Genomic DNA, 24,729 nt, shown 5'->3' on the forward strand with positions numbered 1-24,729 from the left:
ACCCCTGAATTATAATTTGTTTTAGTTATACATTCAAAATAATTTTGTGTTATGTACTATAATTATGAAATTGACTGTAACAGATCCTTTTATTTTTATGCGAAAAATGTGGTCATATAAAAAAATTATCTCTTTTGTCGTCAATTTGATAAGATAATTTGTAATGACTAACGAGAAAACAAATGAGATTGAAGGTTATCTATTAAATTGTAGCAAAGTGAGGAGTGCAATTTGTGTGAGTATGTATGTGTGTGTGTGTGTGTAGATGAGAACATCTGGACTGTGTAAACCCTACCCAAAAGGATGGATTGTTGACATTTTGCTTTGTGTCGGTAAGTGCACTAATAAAACTGCAAGTGTTTGCAAAAATTCATAAAATTAATTGATAGCTCGGAGGTAAACTCGATCCTTAAGTTTTAGACTGTATTCCTTACATTGAACGATAAAAATGCAAATTAAGTCAGAGAGCATAACATGAAACACACAGAGATGTGGCTTCGATTAAGTTAAGGCGATGTTTCAGTGCTTCTCAATGAGCTCTTTCTTGGCTAAGCGGTTAGCGTACGCGCCTTTGGCGTAGGAGATCCGCATTCGATTCCCGGCTGGAGCTCACATGGTTCGGATTCCACGTTAATCAGTAGGTCCACGTCTCATATAGCCTCGCTGCTGAACGGGACGTTAAAATCAACTCAACTCAGTGCTTCTCAAAATCAAATATCTGTAGACTCCCTTCACCATTTTAAAATGTCTTAAGGTAGGTCTAACTTCCGTATATTTACCATCTTTACGAATACTTTTTTTTTAAGGTGGTGTAAGGAAAATTGCGTGCTACGATAAAATTTCGAGTTATGTCAGCGGTAGATTGGTATCATGGCCATCGTTACCGAGTTGATCGAAATGGAGTACACACAAGTGCACACTCAGAATTTTTTGTTAGGGGCAAGGGGAATTTGGTACTATGAGACACTACGCTTATTTATATAGTATTGAACCAGTGATATTCTGCATCCAAGAAGACGATAAGTAATTGTTAAGAAAGATATATATTTATCCAGCGGCGTGTGGTGAAATTTCACTTTGGGTAAGCAATCCTATGAAGTTCGTTAGTCTATTTCCTGTAAACTGTAAAAACCTTGATCATTTGAATGAAAACCATTACTACAAATAATACCTAGGTCACTGTCTAAGTGCTGTTACACAACTAATATTACTCTACTACTCATCATCATAGGTATTCTGCCCTTACTGGCAGGTCACTTGCAGCAGCTGAGAAGCTTCCATGCTCCACGGTCCTCCGCTAACCTCTTCGTCTTCACGTATGATCTTTCTGTTTATACATCATCCATTAAAAGTAGTGTCCTTCGCCCTTTGCCTCTCTTTCCCGCCACCATACAATCTATGACGTCCCTCATGATACCATTTCTTCTTAGGCAATGTCCCAACCAGTTTCTACTACTACTACTAGTACACTATTATTATTACCACTACTGATATGAAAATAATAATACGTTAAAAAAAAAGTTGCGTGAAACTGAGACTCAATCTTTGAAATGAGGAGTATCGGATCTAGAAATTTCAGGCCTCCCCGCAAAGACTACTTGAAAGGGCCCCCTCTATATTCAATACTTTTTTAATAGTACATTTTAATGAAATATTCCTAGTGTTCTATTTGCTATGGAATAGAGATTCAAATACTTACGTTTTACAAGTAATCCTTCCTCCTCGACTTCATCTCCGCAAATTCCCGTATAAGATCTCTCTTTTCAATGGTCGAAGCCTCTCATAGTTGTTTGCCAATATTCCGAAGTTGCTCATTCTCCCCTGTAACATTAAACACCTTAAATAGGTCTTGATCCTGTCTAAGACTGAGAATGACCTTTCAGCAAGAGCAAGCAAGAGTAGTCAAAACTTTTGGGGTAATAGTATTAATCTCGACGTATAGTAATACCACCAATCCAAGAACAGTGTTAATCTTTGAAATATGGTTTTTAAGTCCGGTACGAAGGGAAAGTAATTCCAATTGTAACGACCGGACAATGTCTTGCTGGTTCTTTTGTAGTTTTTCAGCCTTAACTAAAATTTCTTTGTCTGAAAGTTTCACAACTACTTTCGAGAATATGATTGAAAATTCATCAAGAGTTGTGTGTAACTACACCATGTAAAACGGTTCTCTATTTCATTGTACGCGATATCTAGGAATCTATTGTAAACATTAACCCTGAAGCAAGCCTCTGTGTCCAAAAACTGATGATCTTTCACCCGTTCATCGAAGTGTTTCTTCACTTTGGGTTTCCTTTTTTTTTTTTTCTAAGAATACAGGATTGACTTTCCACTTCGCAGCAACAGCTGTCCCCTCTTATTTTATTTGATGGTATTCTTCTTTCATTTTCTTCAATTTCTCTTGGCTGTCTTCAAGAATGCGTAAAGGTTTTTCAGGTCAATTTGTTTAGTGTGGAGAAGTTGCGATGCAATGTTCAGTTATGAAAATATTTTTGACAGCACCACAGTCAGAAACACAAAATCGAAGGAATACATGACTTTCGCCAATCGCTCTGCTTCTGATACCTTGTTAGCCTTCTTACTTCTCAGTGAAAGTTTTCGGAGAGTTTTTATTACATCAGCGTACCTCAACCTCATAGCTACAATGAACTGATACCGTAAGGCCCTTCTGATTGGATTAAGCTTTTCCAAAGTGACATCCGGTTCTCCTGTCGATGATGACAAAATATCCGGCTTTGGCCAAAAAATATATACAACTTCTGAAGCATTGTCAAGTAACTGACAACTTCTTTTACACCTTTGACGACATGACAAGGTACCGCGTAGTGAATACCTGAGTAAGCACAATAGCGCCATCATATCCCTGCCCTCTACATTTTTTCACAGACAATCCCAATTTCTCCAAATGACTTAACACTAGAGTTGCAAGCCTGGATGCAGTTGGATTTCTTACACGTAGAAAATCTAAAAACATTTCTCCAGTCTTGACCTGTCTAGAAACTTCGTTTTCTAAACTATCGTTTACTTCTGTAAAATTTACATAACGAAAAATGAAACTTGTTTGATCTTTCTTTGATAAATCTTGAGTCGTATCAATGATTAATGAGAAAAATGACACTCTTTAATTTCCTTCAACAAATTAGCTTCTAAGTTTGGAGACAGGCAAGGATGATTTGATTTTGAATATTATGGCTGAGATACTTAATCTGGCCTTTGGGTAGTCTGATTAGTGAAAGTAAGAGACATCTCGTACGTCGTTGTCAGTCCTGGTAGCTCATTATTGCTTCAAGTAATTAAACTATTGTGAAAATATAATTCTTTTTCAAATGTTTTAAAGATTAGTATTTACAGGCAAGGATAGTGATGGGCAGTGGCAATATTCCTGGTGGGAAGGAAAATAAAAAAATGGGAATATTCCCGGGTTTTTCCCTGGCATATAAATTCCCAGGAAGGAATTTATTTCCATTTCTTTACTTTATCTTCCAATTTATAAGAACAATGCGTCTAATTACTTTATTTTCATTTATTATTATTTACTTCTAGGTTTTAAACAATTTGGAGATTAAAAATATAAAATTCTTTGACAGTACTTTATATAACTAATAATATAATATTTTAAATTCCATTTCAATTTGCACTAAAATGTAGCAAAGTACTAATTTACAAATGATGAGAAGGAGCCAGTTTGTAAAGTAATGTAGACATTATGTAGAAATATAGAGCTCTTCCTTGGCTAAGCGGTTAGCGTACGCGCCTTTGGCCTGGGAGTCTCGGGTTCGATTCCCGGCGGGAGCTCATGTGGTTCGGATTCCACGTTAATCAGTAGGTCCACGTCTCATATAGCCTCGCTGCTGAACGGGACGTTAAACTCAACAACATCAACAACAATTATGTAGAAATAGAGATGAAGTACTATCCATACACCACGAACCACCGTTAGTAATAGACGTCGGTATGTCTCTTGTCTCTGAATCGAATTTCTGAAGATGTACTCGGACTTCTCTTTCATGTGAATTAACGCATGAAATTTCGAGAAACAGGTAGGAAGAAAGGTCGTGTGGGGCAATGTTACGTGCTAAATTATAAAACTAGGTCAGTATCTTGCAAATATTGTGAACATAAATATGTATGTGCAAATGTGTCTCCTAAGACATGGTGAGATATGTGTCTTCTGACAGTTATCCAACCTAATTTGTTTATAACGTTTAAAAATTTAATATGTTTATAATATCAATAGTAGAGTCAAGTTTGGAAAGTCCACTTACATTTAATTTAAACTGTTTAGTGATGTAAAAGTATGTGGACTTACTATCCTTTTTTTTTTTTTTTTTTTTTTTTACATTTTACTTGCACACAACATATTGTAAGTAAATATACATTTATGCGTACTCTCTAAATATAATAAAATATTAATAAAACAACATAATACCGTTCACAATATACATTTTGAAGAATCCTCTCTGGACATAACAGTAACAAATACGGTGATAAGAAACGAATTTACCTTTGAAATCGTAATATAGTAATAGAATTCACTTTTCTTTGTGTTTGTACTCCCATGCGCAAAAAAAATTGCGCGTATACTGTAACTCAAGATTTTTCGCATTTATTCCATTTTCCTTACGTTTATAGGTAAAATTCAGTTATTAGTATGTGGAGATAATAGAAAGCAATTCATCTAAGGAGATATTTCCAAAAAATATAATAAAATAATAAAAATATAAGCAAAAAACAAAATTATGCTCGGTTTTGTGTATACTGGCAACGATGATTTCTAGGGATTTTTTCAGTAGCAGATCACAATTGCGGAGGGAATTCAGTAGGGGAATCGAGAAATTGGATCAAGAAACTGGATAGTGGACTAAAATGTTGCATTTATTGGTTAAAACCTAGTGTGTAGATTGCCTGCCAAATATAAATTAGCTTCTGTAACTAAGATGTCGTACGAAAATATAGAATTAAACAGAAAAACTCTTATCTTAAGGTTCGAAGCGATACGGACCATGGTTATGAAGATTATTTCTTTAAAAAAAAAGAGCGAACACCATGTAGCCTCCGTGGTTAGGTGGGTAGAGTGGCGGAGTCGTAGTTATTTTATAATTTTAACACCACATCGAATCCCATCCCATCCCAACCCATTTCTTTTTCTTTTATTTCTTTTCTTTTTTTCTTTTTTTACAAAACATTATAATTTTCATGTTAATAAGAATCGAAGCAATATAATAAGGACAACTTACTGATATTTTGCTGTAATGACGTATTTATCCAGGATTAGAGAACTATTGTTAATAGCTATTGCTTTCTGTTCATGCTGTTGTATAGTTTCTCTCATCCTGTTTTCTTGGGGAAAAAACAATTTTGTCTCCAACGAAGTGTGAAGGATATATACGGACAGAAAAAGACATCTTAGCACCAAACGTGATTTATCGTGATGAAGTGGACTAGTTTGCCATTATTAAAAAAAAAAAAAAAAAAAAAAATTGAAGTTGGCATTTCTTTAGGTTTTAGCTAAAAAAAATATGTTTTTCTTTATAAGACTATACTTTATGAGTCAAGGTGTGTGATCATACCCACAAATTTAGCTAGGGAGTGAAAGATAATTGTTTATACAAACATTTTACAGATTTAGGTGCGTGAAACACCAATACACCATGGTCTCGCTTATCCGACCATCCTTTGTTCCATATACCATATGATCCGATATATCATTGCAAATAGCACCAATCGGCAAGAAGATCTGCAAGTTGTGGTCTTAATCTATTTTTCATGCTGTGGAGTCTATCGCCTAGCGCGCCCGTCTACACCTTGACTCATACGTCTATTATTCAGTGTAGACACGTATCCAGGTTTTCTATTCGGAGGGGGCCCAACACGAATCCTCGTAAGCACGTAATTCTAATGTTTTTAAATATCAATAATAATAATAATAATAATAATAATAATAATAATGATAATAATGCAACAGTTCTGTACCTCTCTTAAACTTTTTCCTACTTTTCATTTATAAACCGGTTTATTTTGGAAACTGCATTATAGCACAAACAAAATGAAACATATTTTCGAGAGAAATGTAACTAAAGAAAACTGTCTGCTACGTATATCACATAACAAAAATAGCAAGAAGACATGGAGTGTATCGTTCTAATATATTAAAGTTAAAAACAGAACGGAAACGAGATGTTAATCCTATTTAAAACTGTTCTTTAATTCCACCTGGTCAGTGGCGTATTTACGATTTTGTTTCGGGAGGGGCTTTGCTAACTTTCGGGGGGGGGGGGCTTTGCCTGGAAATGTGAAAATTCTGCAAGATATTTCATTTACTTTACTATACTAAGTAAGATTTCGTGGGGGGCTTAAGCCCGGAAGCCACCCCCTAAATACGCCACTGCACCTAGTATAATGGCATTATGGTATGTTCTTAGAATTATAACAAGACAACAGCACATTGCCCAAAGTTTGGACACTGACTACTAGTAAACTGATATAAAAGAACCTCAAAAAGGTAAAGGCAAGTTTATTAAAAAGTGCTTGAGTTTCGGAGAGAGACAGCTCTCAGGCCCTCAAGCTGGATGCGTCTCTGATTCAGTGCAGTGCAGTTATTTGTTATAAAACATTATTATTAGATGCGTAATATGTAAAATTATATCATAAGTTTTACTTTCAATAGGTCTTTTCTTAACACATCCATATTATCCAGCGTTCTGCCTGCCTGTTTATGTCGGATAAGCGAAACTCTACTGTATTTCCAAAGCTAGCATATACATGAACTAGAATTGTATCGTCCTAGAACAGACAATAGTCTGAAATGCTTATATTAAAAGGCTGGAATAAAAAAAAAAGCATAAGTACTGATTTGGAAGCGTGAGAACAAATTAAAAACAATTCAATATATTTCCTAGGTATCAGATTATCATCTTATTATGTCGATGTGTATTCTTTTTTAAACATAGTTTTAAAAGTTATACCATTCGCAATATTCCTGAGGAAATCGAAAGAAAAACTCCTTGTGCCTCTTATGGCAAAGCGGCTTAAGTGCATGGTCCGAAACCGATTCCCACGTTAAGGTATAGATAAAGTTCCCGTACTTCAAAAATGCAAATCCGGGACGCTACTAAATTACGAGAATCTTTGAAATGCTTAAAACTGAAAGAAGTGTTAAATACTAATTTACTTTCCTCCATTAGATAGAGTTGTTCAAGTATTACGTTATCACATTTTTATTCATTTCACTAGATCTTCCAAGGACGCCAATTTCTCTTTAAATTGGGGGGGAGGGCATTCAAATGCAGAAGATATATATATGAGGATTTTAAGACAAATTACACTCAAATAATGCCAAATATTGCATATTCATAAATACAAAGGAGGCCTACATGAGCTTTGAGCGGGCCCGGCCCCCCAGGATCGGCGCCCTTGCCTTCTTCCTAGTTAAGCAAACGTAAGCAGATGATTTACTCCCTCCCCCTGGTAAGCAAAATTGTTTTTTTTTTTTTCCCTCAAGATCTGTTGTGTTTCGTGAAATAACAGCAGGAATTTCCTGATTACTTAACCATCTAAATGAATGTTTTCACTTAGAGCCATCGCGTCGATTCGTCTAGGACTAAAATAAATTAAGGGTCAATAATGAAGATGAGACTTCCATATCAAACATGAAGAGACATGTGGATCGGAGATCTTTCTTTGTTCCAACTTTGATTTTTTCAAATCCATGATGGGAAATTATATTATGAGTACAATTTTCGAAATTAATAGTATGCAATCGTAAAAATATCTTACAAAACGATGGTTTATTGCAAAATATTTTGACTCAAAGAATAAATTACAAGTAATAAACTTGTTACTTTTCCTGAAGAGTCTAAATCGTGAATGAGACGGAAGCTGTCGAGCGTAGTGCTTGGAACGATTGCCTCACTTGTTCTACCTTCCCGTGGCGCAGCCTTGATTCGACTTGATCCTAAACGGATTATTCAGACGTCGAAGTCGGAAGATGTTTCCCATTTTTCCAAAACACTCTTGATCGATTACAATCTGCCTCACTCGTGAGGGGACAATCCCATGCCGTAAGCGTCGGTGGACCACCGATAGGCAACTAGTGACATGTCCCCAAAAATTGGCGGTCCCGTAGCCAAAAATTGGTCCCACTTCCGTTTTGAAAATTATACCACCACCGGCAGAGAAGCGACGGAACACCAACGAACCACAAAATTATTCCCCTAAAATACGTTAAATCACCTATATGCGTAATTTCTTTACATCAAGATGAGTCTAAAAACATTTTTAAAAAAATAAAACGAAAGTGCGCTGAGCTGGGCGTGAACCATCAACCTTAGGGTTACTAATTGCGTGTTCTTCCGAATTCGTCACGGAGGCGATTATGAAGACACAGCTTGTAGAGTGATAAATCGTTGAAGTCTTTTTAATATTTCTAATCAGAGTGCTTCTTTAACCGTGTATATTTGAAGACAACTGTTCGGAATCAAATCAAATGCACTCGTCATGTAATTTTATAACAAACTGGCAAGCGTCTATTTACTTTTTTCATAGTTCTCCCATATTCACTTGCTAGTGATCGGCGACAGTTGCCAACTAAATTCATACAATTATACGCACCCACCTCAAGATTTTTCACTTCATGATGTAAAGGCAGGAGTTACTCTTGACCCCCGGAGCTCAAATATTGTCCTTATAATAAGAATTCGTCAGGGAAAAATAATATATAATAATAACCGCATGCACATGACTGGCGATAGTTCATGTTGGTCCCTTTACGATTCTCCGTGACAAATCAAACGAGCGCGGACCAAAATGAAGTCCTCGTTCTTACGTTGTGGTAACTTCAATACCCCCGATTCTAGATATCTGCTTCGACTCGACGAATCCCTGCCACTAGTGGCACGCTAGCGGCAATCCTTCGACGCGTCGCTATATCGACGATCGCCATTTATCGGCAAGTGAGCCACTAGGAGTTGGCGACGTTTACGGCATGGGGAAGCTAATAAACAAAAAAATCTAAAGCATTATAAAAAAGTTTTCTGAAAAGTTACATCTAGCAAAATCATTTGTTGGTATTCCAGAACTGTGAATTCAACTTTATTCATAATTTACTTCTATCGTAGTTTTGATATGAGAATTATATGTCTGAAACTAACACAGGTCATTAATACTTTTTTTTTTTTTTTTTTTTTTTTGCTTTACTCAGATTTAGCAGTTTTACTTAACAGTCAGTCAATTTGGATCTGTGATATCAGAGTTTTAGAGATTTCCTTATTTTTTTTTTCATTTCTAAAAAAGTTTGCAACTAACACCATTAACGTATCTCTTTCGATATTTCCATATGTAATGGCTTGGTCACTCCCAGTATATTTCAAACAATAAAATGTTTACGGTGTCTTACTCCATTAATCTGAACTACATTTTATATCCAAAACTCTGTGCATTTTCCCTTAAATCTGCAAACTTTCTACTAGGTTAAAACTCAGTATTTTCTATTTTCTTCCTTTCTTGCTAAAACGAAAGTGTTCTTTAGACAACCTGGAATGATGACTCTATACTACATTATGTTGCATAGAGCATTTTATGTAGCATATCATTTTACAGTTGGAGACTTTCTTTTTATATTGAAAGCAACAGGGATTAAGTCCTTTTACACTTATATGATAAGTAAACACATTCTTTTTGATTCGTGGAATTGTGCCAATGCACTAGGTCCAGAAATAACACCCTTATTTCTAAATCGAAGGGTAAGAAGACTAAATTCACTCTCTTATTATTATAAATTCATTTCAATTGAAGCAGTTAAAATAGTTGGGAAAAATTAGAAAGCCATACCCTATATTCCAGTGTGCCACAACCGGATAACATGGCACACTGGCGTGCCCAGCAAAATGAAGCGTGTGACGCAAACTTTTACCTATTATTTACAAGAATATTTGTCGAGTTTATTTTATTTATTATTATGAACGATTTTTCCACGGATCAGCTCTCTGTATACAATTAAACAAACAAGTATCACATTGAGGGAATTAGTGTAATTATTTACTTTAATAGTAATAGAAATGTATATGTTTTTTTTTTTTTTGTATTTTCTACCGGGAATAACTGCATCCGGTCTAGAAAGCTGGGACTAACAACAAAGGAACCCGATGTGCTAAACACACACCACCTACGCACTTCAATACACCAACGAAGGTGCAGACTATTCATGAATTAAAGTCTCTCACCCAATGTATTCTCTTAACATGTCTCCCAGCGATTACAACATTTTTTGGTATCTCAATCACTTCCTAGTAGGATAGGTTTACCTAGAGACCACTGATTAACCTGGTATTGGATGTTTCGCTTTCTTGCCTTTGGAGTTGACAGTCATCGGTTGGACAATCTCACACGCAAATATCTAATACAGTGAAACCTGTCTTTAGCGGAATCGAGCGGGACTTGCAAAAATGTCCGTTAAAGTCAGGTTTCCGCTTAGTGGAGGTAGACCTTTCCTTCTTCTTCTTCTTTTTTTTAAATACTTGCTTATAAAGGGGCATACTGAGAAAATATATTGCTGTACGTACATTGTTCGATTACAGTACTTCTTTCTTCTACTAATAAATACACAAAAAAATTAAAATGAATACAAAATATACTATGCACACGTTTTCTTTATTTTTCTAATAGCTAAGCAGGGTTTTCTGTGTACATTGCTGCTTGGCTGCTTGACTTTCCGCATACACTTTAGCCTGAGAAACTAAACTAAGTGAATCAGAATCATTCTTCCGTAAGACAAATTGTTCAGTTCCTTTAAACTTCTGAGAGCAACTTGATATGTATTTATTCTACACTCTTCTTCGAACTCGGTATCGTATTCCTCTTCTTCCTCTATCTCGTTTTCTTCTTTCCGACATTCCGTATGATTTTTGATTAAGTTGCGGGGATTAAGGACAATTTGTGGGGGTGAATATGAGTAGTGGTTGGGGAAGGTAAACACCGTCCAGAAATATTTAACAAAAGAACTAACATTTTATCGCCAACAGTCTCACAAAATGTCTAAACATCTTCTAAACGCTGTAGTCCGGAACTCAGAATTTTCCGTTAAATGTTTATTTTTCTTTTCGTTGTCCGCGTAACACAGTTTCCGCTTAATGAAGGGACTTTTTACACGTTTGGTTCTCCAAAATTCATGGGACCGTGAAATATTTCCGTTTAAGACAGTTTTCCGTTTAATAAAGGGTCCGTTGAAGACAGGTTTTACTGTATTAACAACGTTTCTTCTATAATTTCGTAATATTGTATTATTTCTTTGTTTTATTTATTAGGTTGGTTAGGCTTGTTTCAACACTTTTCTCTTTGCACCTACTTATTACCTATACCTTAACGTTGGATAAAAATACACTAGCTCTCACCGGGAATCAAATCCAGAACCAATGGACTTGAACCATTTGGCAACAACAAGGCACATTTAAATAGAAGTTTCGATTTTGTTAGGAAAATTGTGATTAGGTGTAACATTTAAAAATATATTTAAGAATGGGTACGGATGAAACGCACTGAATTTTCTCGCTCGAATTTCTTAAACTGACTCGTGTTAGGCTGCAGCTATTACTGAAACATTTATTTGGGAAATGCGAATAAAATAATGTGTTTTTGGAAACCTTTGTTCGAAGCAACTTATGTCCAAAAATAAAGTACCCATTGGTCATATTTCTGTTAGAAATAACTTATGCCATATATTAGAATTATTAAGAAGATAATTGTATGTGAACTATGAGCAAAAGCGTCTGAGTACTTTCTGAGAAATCGTCAAAAAAAGTCATCCCCAAGAATAAAATATCCCGTGTGTATCTTTTCAGGACAAATGAGTTATGCTATTTATGAAATACGATCAAAATTGCCTGAGTCGTTCTCCACAAAATCGTAGGGTAAATCTTACTCCGAAAAGTATTATACCACTTCTAGCTTTTTAGGATGATAGAATTATGCCGTATCGTTAGGTTATTTATGTGACATTTATTTATGAAATATGAACAAAATTGGGTCAGGCGCTAATGGGAAAATCGTCGAAGAGTAGGCTAAACTACCCTTCTGAATGTTTACAGGACGAACTAATTGTGTCATATTGTTAGGTTATTAATGATACATTTATTTATAAAATGTGATTGAGAAAATTGTTCGAAAAAACGCATCCCATACAGTAAATTACACCTTACGTATTTTTTCAGAGCAATGATTCAAACTATATTTGTATAAAAAAATAAGCAAAATCTTTACAGCTATTTTTGAAACAATTTAATTATTTTAAATTTTCATCCTCCAGTAAACTACCCTTATTTTTATGTGTCGGAGAATATAGAATTCGAAACGATAAAGTGTTATAAAAACTTCATGTCTAGACTTAGGTCCAGATACGTCGAACAGTATGGCCTCTATTTGAATGCATGTAAAAGCGTGACGAACCAACAAACGAACAGATGGACAGACATCAAAATCACTTTTTCGATATGTGGGGGCGTGAAACTTGAATTCATTGAAATCTCGAATTCGATTTTTATCACTATTACTACAATTTCTTCTTTAGTCGCTTGAACGTGAAAAAGAATAGGAATACAACGACACGTAAGGTGATAATTTGTAATTCCCAAAATTTAATGAGTTACGTTTAATGTGTTGCCATGCTAGAAAAAAAAGCTTATGCCTGCTTGTTATATCATTTTAATATCAGTTTTTCACGCTACTATATAATGTAGAAATATGGTATGATTATCGTTCATATTCGTTCTATATTTGGAAATATTCGTGTTCCGTATACATAGATCTGTATAATTTAGTTACGTTCAACGAAAGCATTCTTGCACTTGTGGATATGAAAAAAAAAGAGAGGGAAAGTCAATACTCTAAAAAGCAAAAAACAAGCGCGCACACACACACACACACACACACACACACACATAAACGATCATTTAACATCAGGTCGATGTAACAAGGTGTAAGACTGAACAGACTGTCAAGGTCGCATATGTTCTTCCTGACACACAAACCCGAAGTGAGTTGTCTGCTGTTCAAGAACGGGAAGTAACATGCAAGACTATAAACTGAAAACAATAACTGTTTCCAATAGTACACGTATTCTAATACTGAATAAATACGTCGATTAAGGGATACTACCAATAAATTATTTCCTTATTATATTGTTTCGGTTCTTATTAACATCAAAATTATACACTTCCTATAATGTTTTGTAAAAAAAAAAATAAAAAAAAATGGGATGGGATGGGATGGGATTCGATGTGGTGTCAAAATAATAAAATAACTACAACTCCGCCAGTCTATCCACCTAACCACAGAGGCTACGTTGTGTTTGCTCTTTTTTAAAGAAATAATCTTCATAACCATGGTGTGTATCGCTTCGAACCTTAAGATAAGAGTTTTTCTGTTTAATTCTATATTTTCGTACGACATCTTAGTTACAGAAGCTAATTTATATTTGGCAGGCAATCTACACACTAGGTTTTAACCAATAAATGCAACATTTTAGTCCACTATCCAGTTTCTTGATCCAATTTCTCGATTCCCCTACTGAATTCCCTCCGCAATTGTGATCTGCTACTGAAAAAATCCCTAGAAATCATCGTTGCCAGTATACACAAAACCGAGCATAATTTTGTTTTTTGCTTATATTTTTATTATTTTATTATATTTTTTGGAAATATCTCCTTAGATGAATTGCTTTCTATTATCTCCACATACTAATAACTGAATTTTACCCATAAACGTAAGGAAAATGGAATAAATGCGAAAAATCTTGAGTTACAGTATACGCGCATTTTTTTTTGCGCATGGGAGTACATAAATTCCCGGAATATTCTCATTTTTGGAAATCTTCCCGGGAACTTTCCCAGGGAATATTCCCGAAAAATATCTTCCCGGGAATTTACCCATCACTAGGCAAGGACCATTGAAAGCCCTTGGGCCCCTTAGGGTACGGGCCCCCACGCACCGCCGGGTCTTGCGGTTTATAGATCCGGCATTGGAAACACTACCTTTCCGTATGATTCCTGCAGATGATTCGGTTAGGAAGTAATTCACTTACATTACCGTAAATCACCAGAAACTTGTGTCATCATTAGCTGTAGTCGAGGAGGAAAGTCAAACATATTAGGATAGGACTGTTTACGGGATTCCAGAACTATATGAGAGATCCTTCTTTTGGTTTCATCTCAATCAGTTGAATTGATGAGTACTGTGAACCGTAGAGGATCTAATCTATTGATAACCTTTTGAACGGCTGTATCAATAATTTTACAAAAGATGTTTATGGGACATCTTATCAAGAACATCATGTAATTTTAACCTCTTTCTCTCTGGGTCACAAAAGTATTTTGCTTCTTGTACTGTCTTGTTCCAATATTCTTCAAATTATTTACGTTTTTCTTTAAGTTCAGTTTTCAGTTCTTTTATTTTACTAATGCAATAACCAATGTCCTTCTTTCGCAAGGTGGAAAACATCACATCAGTCAGAAAAAAATATGCTTGAAAATATCTTCAATATAAAATTGAATCCGAAGTCTTTTAGTGAAACTAAAATCCCATAAGCAGTAATTAATGTTTCATAATTCCATTTTTCATCTAGATCTGCCATTTTTATTTTCAAATAATGAAATAAGGTCATCGCGATATTCTGATACAGTAGTAACTAAACGAGAATTATAGTTCTAGGCGTAGCAGACACTTTGGGCAGCCTCCTCCTAATTTCAGTGTCCAGTATGTGACTCTTCGTTATCTATTACTTGGAAAAAAGTACTGACAATCTATTTAAAAACGATTTGCGAGCGAACATTAATTTGTGAGAGAAACCATAGGCCAAGATGTTCTAACTTTCGCCTGAAGTCAATTTAAATGACTCGAAGAAATTGCCGCACCACCATAATTTGTGCCACTCACTTTTGAGCACAGTTGTACCGATCAACTATCCGACAATGTTATGAAGGGCTTCATCTGGTGATTTTTAGAAACATTAACGAAACTCATAAATCTTTCCTCAACTATGCCATCTGACGCTGCGCAATGAAATACAGAAGAGATTTGAGAAAAATTACTGACGTCGGTAATTTCACCCAGGATTATCGAAACAAAATTAGTTTTACAAATTCCTTTCTTTATGCAGGATGTAATAGCTCGTTGTTTACAATACTTGGGAGGTGATTCTAGACATGAAAAGTGTCTATGTAACACAAAGTCGAATATCGCATCTATCCCGAGTTACGGGCATCCAAAAGTGTGAAGAAATGAACGTCCACCTGGAATTGCAGCAAAACGGCAAGTCATAGAACTGCGGCGACAGGTGACACACGAAGAAACAGTACGCAGAGAATCCAAAGATGCAGTAATCGGTTGTGTGCACAGAGGGTGAAGGGATTCCCAACAACTTTCTGACGGATACATGGACCAAAATGGGCGAAATGTAACACCTTACTGCAGTGCATACGACATGCTTTGATGGATGATAAGGTGAGCCGATTCAAGATGACAGGCGAAACATGATGTTCGGGGTTGCATACCCGCATGCAGAAAGAAGTACTGTACATGCAGCATGTAATTAACCACATTCGCAGTGATGGCACAGCAAGAATATTATCAGTTGGGTAAAAACATTTCCCCAGACGGTACGCCGGCGTTCGATATTTTGCGGCAGCCTCCCTGACCGGGTTTTGCAGTGTTTCTTGTCAGTCACACTAGGCAGTGCCAAGACGACATCTTTCCTGCAGCCCTGTCCTCCTACCTCGGCATCGTCAAAGTTGTTGGAATATCGTAGAGAGCGTTAAAATAGATGAGAACGGCCTACCGTCACCTTTCATAGCCAGTATGTGGGTGAAAAAGGAACATATGCATGATGTCAGCTAACTTCATCAGTTATAAGACGTAGGAACACCATCATTTTCAATACACGAGTTATATTACACTTCGAGGAAGGTGGAGACGATGGAATGCTACCAATCCACATTCATAAAAATCTTTTGTAGACGAGCACCAAACAAGAAGAAACAAAGAGCAATGTTTTTTTTTTTTTTTTTTTTTTTTTTTTTTTTTTTTTTTTTGCATTTGTATCAAGTACACCACAGGTACAGAAGGTATGTGGGCAATCCGCTAGAGGTCCTAACAAGCTAGTTTTGTGTGACGCTTGCAATGCTTCGACTTGCAGGAAGTGTTTATACGGTAGATTGCAAGTTATATCAAATTACGTTCCTGAGTGAAAATGGGTAATTGTGGAATGTGCGATTTGAAAGAATACAGAACGGGAAGACAGTGCTCTGGTGTTAACTGAGGTAGTTGTTTGTATGTGATATCACGTTGTGGTCAGGATGGCACATTTCTCACTATCAAAGCTGGCTGATATACATCTTATGCATGGGGAGGCAAGGGTAATGGTCGAGAGGAGAAGTGGTTGTGTAGTAAAAGGTTCCTTGATCGACGAGTACCGTGGCACGTCCTTTGCAGCGGTCGATCTTCGTCTTCGAGAAACAGCATCTCTGAGACTCCAAATGGATATTGGAAGAATTCGTTGTTGCGGCAATTCAGACCCGCCCTCAATTCAGCATACGCGGTATAGTCCAGACACTACACGCCAGTCATATGAATGTGTAGCGTGTCCTCGTCGATGAAGCTATCACCCATTCAAATTGAAGAAAATACATGAGGTTATTGCCAGAAGACTTTCCCCGCCGTGTGGACTTTTGCCAGTGGTACTTACGTCAAACTATCGCCACTCCGAACTTTCCAACTGTGATTTTATGGACTCACGAAGCAATATTTACCAAGAAGGGTGTGTTCAACAGTCACAACAGTCATGTGCAGGATGTGGAAAATCCATATGCCACTTTGCTGCACGACCATCAGCACAGATTTGCAGTCAATGTGTGTTGCGACATTTTAAACTACCACCTAATTGGGACTTATGTGTTGTGTAACCGCCTTCGTGCTGACACGTACCTCGCATTTCTTCGTGAGGTCTTACCGGAAATTTTAGAACACGTGCTCTTGGCACTTAGGCGGGGAATGTGGTTCCAACACGACTGTGCCCCTACGCAGGCCGGTAGCCAGCCCAAAAATGTAGGGGGAGCCCGACCCAACCATATTATAGTTCATTTGCAAGCCTACCGTGAAACTCTTAGGGGAGCCAGTAAAAATTTAAGGGGGCCGGCCCACCCTAGCCCCCCCGTGGATATGGGCCTGCCCCTACGCATTTTGACCATCATATCAGGGTCTTCCTCAATAAAAATTGGATTAGCAGGAGTGGACCTGTGTTATTCCACCTCGCTCGCCTGACATTACACCGCTTGATTTCTTTCTATGGGGAGAGATGAAACAACTTGTGAACGAAACCCCTGTCTCAACAGCCAAGATCTCATTGCAAAAGTTGTCGCAGCTGGAGCGCTCGTTTCCGACACACCAGGCTAGTTTGATCGCACGACACAAAGCCTGCTTCGTCGGTATCATTTGTGTGTGGAGATGAATGATGGACAGTTTCAACACCGTCTATCAGGGGTGGATCCAGGACGGACTTCTGGGGGGCAGGGGGAATACTGCTACTTTTAAGAGGTCCAAACTCTGGGATTGGTTTTATTTATATATATAAAATAAGAAAGTTTCCTCTTCTGGGAAGGGGGCGATTGTCCCCCCCCCTGGATCCGCCACTGCCGTCTATAATGAACTGTTTAGTTTTCACTGCGTTTCAGTATTTGAAATATGTGTGTCCACTTCCTGAGATCATTACGCACATTGATACGCCTGTGTACGTTGATGCTTCCTGATTTGGTATGTAAAGCTGCCACTCGATGTTTTGCTGTGCGCGTGTAGTTCTTGCGTGTTAATATGCAACCCCGCACAACATATTTCGTCCGCCATCTTGAATCGTCTTATGCTATCAACATCCATCAAAGCATGTCGTATGCACTGCAGCAAGGCGTTACATTTCGCCTATTTTGGTCCATGTATCCGTTAGAAAATTGCTTGAAATTCCTTGCGCCCTCATTGTACATAGGGCTACACAACCGATTGCTGCACCTTTGGATACTCTGCGTACTGTTTCTTTGTTTTTATGTCTAGAATCACCTCCCAAGTGGTGTAAACAACGAGCTGTTACACTATATATATGTATATAGGCCTATATATATATAGGGTGCCCCACAAAAAAGCAGGAAATTTATTGTAGATTTTGTAATATGAGGTGAACACATATTTTCATTTATATTTTACTGCAGGGGTGCCCACAAGTGGGGCTATGACGCAAAGTGCGTCATTGAAATATTTGGGGGGGGGGTTAAAAAGTCTGTATAAATATGTTTGAGGGACTGTAAAAATTAATCGAAAAGATTTTTTTCATGGAAGAACACCTACGGGTAGACAATTGGGGGGGGTGCGTCATGGACATAAGGGGGGTTGGCACCACTGTTTACTGACACTGTCACTTGAATGTTTATAATCAATGCAAGTGCTCAAAATGATTCCCTTTGGCTTCCACACAGCGGCGTAGACGTAACCAACTTCTGTCTTCTGTTTTGTTTTTCTGGTGTCACAGCAAGCTCCAACGCTTTCCGTTTTGTTGGCGTCGCGATTTGACAAGTCATGCCAAATCCTCGCTTACGCACTTTTGCAGCAGGTGACCCTTCCCCTTTTAGTACTGACACAACATCGAAAAACTGATTTTCACTTATTGCACTGAAGAACTGTGGCAAAATGTCCCTGCATTTCTTCAGTTCCCACGTCGGATGCGCTTGCTTGTAAAGGACTACCACCTTGCGCTGGAAATTCGTTAGTTGAGCCATCCTAAAAAGAAACAATGAACAATGTGTGGATTACATACGTAATATACACAATGGAACAGCACAAAACTATACAACTGCACATAACACACATTATTGCACATACAATCGCTCTTATTCCAGAAAATCCAAATTTCCTGCTTTTTTGTGGGGCACGCTGTAGTATGAGGTTATTTTTTTTTTGTTCCTGATTATTTTTCTTTCTTAATATAATAATGAACTAGTAGTTGGTCTAATTATTAGCCTGCTGTACACTGTAGGTTAAAATCATGCTTAGCTAAAAGCTCTAATTGTTTAACTTTGGTAAGAAATTTATTTATTTATTTGAGTCTCCATCAACCACCCCAAACTGCATGCCATATTTATTCAGTTATTCAAGGTATTAGTTATACATAATAACAGGTCCGTATCCAAGGGGGGTCTAGGGGGACCGGGCCTCTCCTAAGATTTTCACGGTAGGCTTGCAAATGAACTATAATATGGTTGGATCGGGCCCCCCTAACTTCAGTTCCCCACCCCCTACATTTTTGGACTGGCTACGGGCCTGCACAATAACCCTAGATGTAGCGATATTTATTAGCGTGACTTTACTATTAGGAATTAGGGTGAAACACTGAAACGCCTTTATGATAAGGAATTCTCACTAAGCCTCTTTGAATTTCTACAACTAACATTACTAATCTGTTAAGCAATGTTGTACACTATTCCAGGATATCGTGACGCACGGAGTAACATATTTCCCTTTTACAATAATTAGGATTATGACATGGATTATGTTCGTGTATTCCAATATGATGTCTTCCTTATTTGTATTATAATTGTTAGCATTTGATTAATTTTCAAAATTCACCTGCTAGTTTATGGAATCTTAAACTATTGGGATTAATACGGTATTCTAATTTATTATCAGTTTGTTAGAGTTCCACAGAATGTTCTTCATTGCCAAAACTACTTGTTGTAATTTTCAGTTTACTTCTACACTTTATATTATTTAAGAATATTGTGTACTAAAAGATAATTCTTTCATAATTTACGTAGTACGTTGGTTATTGCCTTCATTTTTACCGTAGTATGTATCTACTACATACTGAAGATAGAGAAGTTCAGTGCTCTGTAAGAAGTGAGTTTCACTGTAAGATGGACTTCCAAACTAGGATGTCCTGCACAGTGCAAAATCCTGTAAGGGGGGGATGGGGAAATTTCTTTCATTTAATATTTTTGAAATAAAGTTCATCTTCAATAGTAAGACTATCCATGGCTTTGGATGGATTATTTTAACAAAAGAAACACTGACCAAAGCTTAAAACACTTTTTTTAAAAAATAAAAATTAAAGGCACGTAACGGTTTCGGATATCTAACATATCCTTCTTCAGACAATATCCTTTCTATTTTGTCTGTCTGATTGTTATGTCTGAAGAAGGATATGTTAGATATCCGAAACCATTATGTGCCTATATATTATATTATAATTTTTATTTTTTAAAAAATGTGTTTTAAGCTTTGGTCAGTGTTTATTTTGTTTAAAAAAAAAGTTTATCTATTAATAAGTTAGTGTGGGCAAGTAAAATGACAATCAGAAGATTGCAAACTATTATAGTATTTCATTTGTAGCGGGTGAACTAGTGGGATGGAAAGACAGAAAACAACTATATAATAGTTAATTATGATTTGGCAACTTCGTAAACACAGTAGAACCGAATGGCGTAGTAGTTATGTTTTATATCAAGTAATGGGGAGTTTTTACTGTTTATGAGTTTTGTTCAGATTATTGTATTAAAACATGAGTTTTTCTTACACTTCTGTCCATCCTTTTCCACATCGACTGTAATGATTTCGCATCCTGGTATCGTGGTATCCACTATTGAAACCAGGAAGTTTATTGTCAGGTTTAAATAAAGAGTTGTGATTAAACATATTTTGGGAGAGCTGAATCAATATCAAAAACCCTCTATCTAATCATATCTGAAGTCGTAATAATTTGTTATCTCTAATTGTTTCTTTTTCTCTCTTTCTCTGATTCCTGTCGATCAGCCTTTCTTCAGAACTTTTTGTTTTTTTTGTTTTGGAGGGGTTAGGCAAAATCAAAGTTGAGGGGCTGCACTGGGACACTATTTTGAAATATTGGCAACAGCAATTATATTTTCTTCTGGGAGGGGCAGCTGGCCAAAACCAAGGGGAGGCAAAGAAAGTCCTCCAAAAATATGCCTGGAAGAAACATTGCTGTCAATAGTGAATTGTTCGGGCGGACAGAGTCGGTCTTTAAGGCTTCCTATATATATATATATATATATATATATATATATATATATATATATATATATATATATATATATATAACAATTTGGAAGTCTATATGATATTGGATTTAATTTACACGTGCCTTGACTTTGAATATGTGTAATGTATAACCACATTTTAATCAGTATTGCATCATCCACGTGCTTTCTAAACCGTTATCGTCTCAACCTTCAGTTGTTTAACATTGAATGAAGACAGGTCTAGTTTTCCCGTTCTAACAACTTACTTATTAATCTTTGAAATGTGACAAGTTGTTAGTTTCTCCTGTCTTCTTCTTCTTCTTTTTTTTTAACGTACGTTCCTTTCCTTTGATCTGAAACTTATATTATAGATAGGCCTATACATGCAAGATTTATGTGACGATATTTCTTAATGTGTTAGAGCGGAAGCTCCTAAACTTTCTCAGTTACCTTTCACGTCGCTTATTTTGTGTATGAATGAAAACAACCGCTAGAAATTCGGGGAAAGAATTCTCAAATTTAAAGTGTTAAATTGAAAAAAATGAAATGAAATCTTTGAGTTTTACGTCCCATGGTTATGCCGGTTAGGCTAAAGGAGACGGTGATGATGAGAGATGAGTGAAATGGTGGAATGAAGAAAGTGGGAGGAAACGGGAGAACCCCGAGAAAACCCACGAGCACGTTGTTTGTCCACCACAAAGTTCACTTGGCGGGGGCTGGGATCGAACCCGGGACCCCAAGCACCAGAGGTGAACGAAGTGTTAAATTGAATTCAAATACCAAGATAATGAGAGTTTAGACTTACTCAATGTTAGGAATGAGCCAGTGTAAATTAGAGCAATGGCATAAGATTAAACTTTACAGACTGTCATAAAAGGGCACGTATTCATTGGTTATTCCATTGTTTATCAACTCTGTTGAGAAAATAATTATTTGAGGAAAATGCATCGAACAGAGTCAGATTATGCCTTCTCTGTTAATAATTAACTCAATTCCAAATAATAGAAGACAGAGGTTAGTGTAGTTGTAAGGGAAAGACGTCGAATTTTCATTTAATTTTTTTCTTAAGAAGGGAATACCCTATCCACAGTGCATTACTGCACTGAACTTTTGTATCCTTAATATTGTTGGTTAAAGGTCGGATATCCACACCAATCTAGCATTTTGCGATATACTTTTGTTTTCTTTGTGAGCAGGAGTAAAATTACGGGTATTCGTAAGGGAGAGGGGAAGCAGCATTTTCGTTACAATTGTTTGAAGCTTTATAAATTATTGGCTTTTTCTATTAAACTGTGTTTAGTGCCCTTTTGGGATAAACGTAAGTTCTTTTCAAGAACCTATTATATCCATTTCGTCGTTGCATTCTGAATAAAGATGTTTGTATGCCGTATGAGTAACAAGATTCTTTAAATTGCATTTATTTTCGAACTGTTTGAATACTGTATTCAGGGCTGGATTTAGCCCTACGCCCGGGTCTAGCGGCGCACATTGGATGAAAACCAATGTTGGGAAGTAACGTAACGCAAGTAACGCGTTACTTTTTAAGTAACGTTTCCTAGTAACTCGTTACATTTTTTCCAAAGTAACTGTAACGGTAACGCGTTACAAATTTTTAAGTAACGTACCTAGTTTGCGTTACTTTTTTCGCGTTACATTTCGGATGAGTAACTACAATATATGTATATTTTTTTCGGAAACAAATGTTTCCTTCCTGTAAGTGAATTTCTCAGAATGAAACAATCGAGGATGAACTACGTATCTCAGTGACCGACAGTCACAACACACAGAGAAACAGAGAAGTTCGTAGTGGCACTTGCTGTTGTTTGAAGATGAGGACAGCCTTAAGGAAATCACGTGTACTGATTGCAAGCACCTGGAAGATTTTGTTGTAGATTTTGACAGCTCCAAATCAATACATTCAGTGAGTGAACTAAGAGTGCAATGATATCGGTAGTCTATTTTACTTTGATTATTGTTTTTATAAAGATGAAGAACGAAAATATTTTACCGTTCGAATATTTGAAAGAATATTTTTTTCTTAAGAGCTGAGGATGATGGTAGACATAATTTAAAAGTAAAGTGTCTGAAGTGCCCCGGTGGAAAATATTTATGAACAACTAGGGTGCCATAATTAACGATTTACAGTAAGGGGTTAATATGAATAAACTGTGTTTTGATGAGCAGGCCTACTTTATTACTAGAAACTAGTTTGCTGATGGTATGTAATATTGGAGTTCTTTCAGATCAGTTTGCTTATCCTAGAGTCCCGTTGATTATAGAGTAGTGTAATGTTTCTCTGTACTCTTTATTTTTAGTTTTACATAACAACATTGTTATTATTATATAATTAATTTAGCAGAATAATAATAAGCAACCATTTTTTCTAACCCATAGGGATGAACACGAGTCAGGCTAAAACTCGACTCGACTCGAATTCAAGTCGAGTTTCGAGTCAAGTCAAGGGTAATATCCTCGAGTCGAGTTCCGAGCCGATTCAGTTTTTCGCGTCGAGTTTCGAGTCCAGTCGAGTTTGATAAATGGCTCGTTCGTTTTAAGTCGTCTTGAAATCATGGCCTGATTACACTGGAAAACGAAAGCCATGGAATACTTTTAGTGTTGCTCACGAGAGGGGACACTGCTCGCATCTCGTCTCGTCTCGATAACGAGAGCACAAGAGATTTTTTTTATAACAAGCTCAGCTCGGCTTGGCTCAACTGAGAAGATGACTCGAGCCTGCTCATTTGGGGTGAACCATCGGCTCGAGCTGGCTTCGTAGGGATGAGCCATTTGCTCGGTTCGGCTCAACTGAGCCGAGGGCTCTAGCCGAGTCGGTTGGGTGAGCTGTTGGCTCGGCTCACTTCTCGGTTTAGGTCGATAGTGAATGAGCTGTGAGCCGAGCTGCTCGAGTCGTTGACAATTCTAAACCCGGACCGAACAGTTTTGAAGACATTTGGCCAGTGCCCTATAACTTTTAACAGTGTTTGGCTCGAGCCCGAATACTCAACCTAGACCCTCACCCACATTCAGAAGCTCGTGAACAATGTCCTTGACTCCTAGACTTCACAACTACCGAGGTTGGCAATCAACTAGTTTTTTAGTATTCAAATACAAACCACCTATCTTTCTTTTTGTATACAGTGTTGTTATAAATAATAATAATAATAATAATAATAATAATAATAATAATAATAATAATAATAATAATAATAATAACAATAACAATAGCGGTAGTAATAGTAGTACGGAAAATTGAAGTCATAATTTTTTTCACATTTTTAAAGTTTCGGACCTAAAAGTAACGCGTTAGTAACGCGTTACTTTCGAAGTAAAGTAACAGTTACTTTTGGGGGGCAAGTAACGCGTTACTAACGCGTTACATTTAAAGAGAAAGTAAAGTAACTTGTAACGCGTTACATTTTTACAAGTAACTTTCCTACACTGATGAAAACTTAATAAGCAAAACGAAAGAAGTGCAATTAGAAGTCTAGTTAACTACACTCATATTTAGTGGAATACCCGCACGCATCGACTTCAAACAGTATTAATTTTGTCAATTTTAGAAAAAACAATATTTCGTTGCTTTCTTGAATCACAGTTCCATATTCTTTATTTAAGCTACTAGGACCCCTTAGGAATCCCGAAATACCTTCAGCCCATCGAACCTAGGTCC

The 24,729-nt window shown here is 36.8% G+C and overlaps 1 protein-coding gene across 1 annotated transcript in view; it reads left to right on the top strand.

Moving 5' to 3' along the window:
• The first annotated feature begins 214 nt into the window (after positions 1-214).
• LOC145669249 (putative transporter slc-17.2) overlaps positions 215-24,729 on the top strand; it is a 127,766-nt gene continuing 103,251 nt past the window's right edge. The window contains exon 1 of the mRNA XM_081737570.1: positions 215-332. The gene's annotated coding sequence lies outside the window, so the exon portion shown is untranslated. The remainder of the gene's footprint in view (positions 333-24,729) is intronic.

Source organism: Thermobia domestica, chromosome 13 (genome assembly GCF_964235325.1).
Source record: "Thermobia domestica chromosome 13, izTheDome1.hap1.1, whole genome shotgun sequence".
Taxonomy (NCBI): Eukaryota; Metazoa; Arthropoda; class Insecta; order Zygentoma; family Lepismatidae; genus Thermobia; species Thermobia domestica.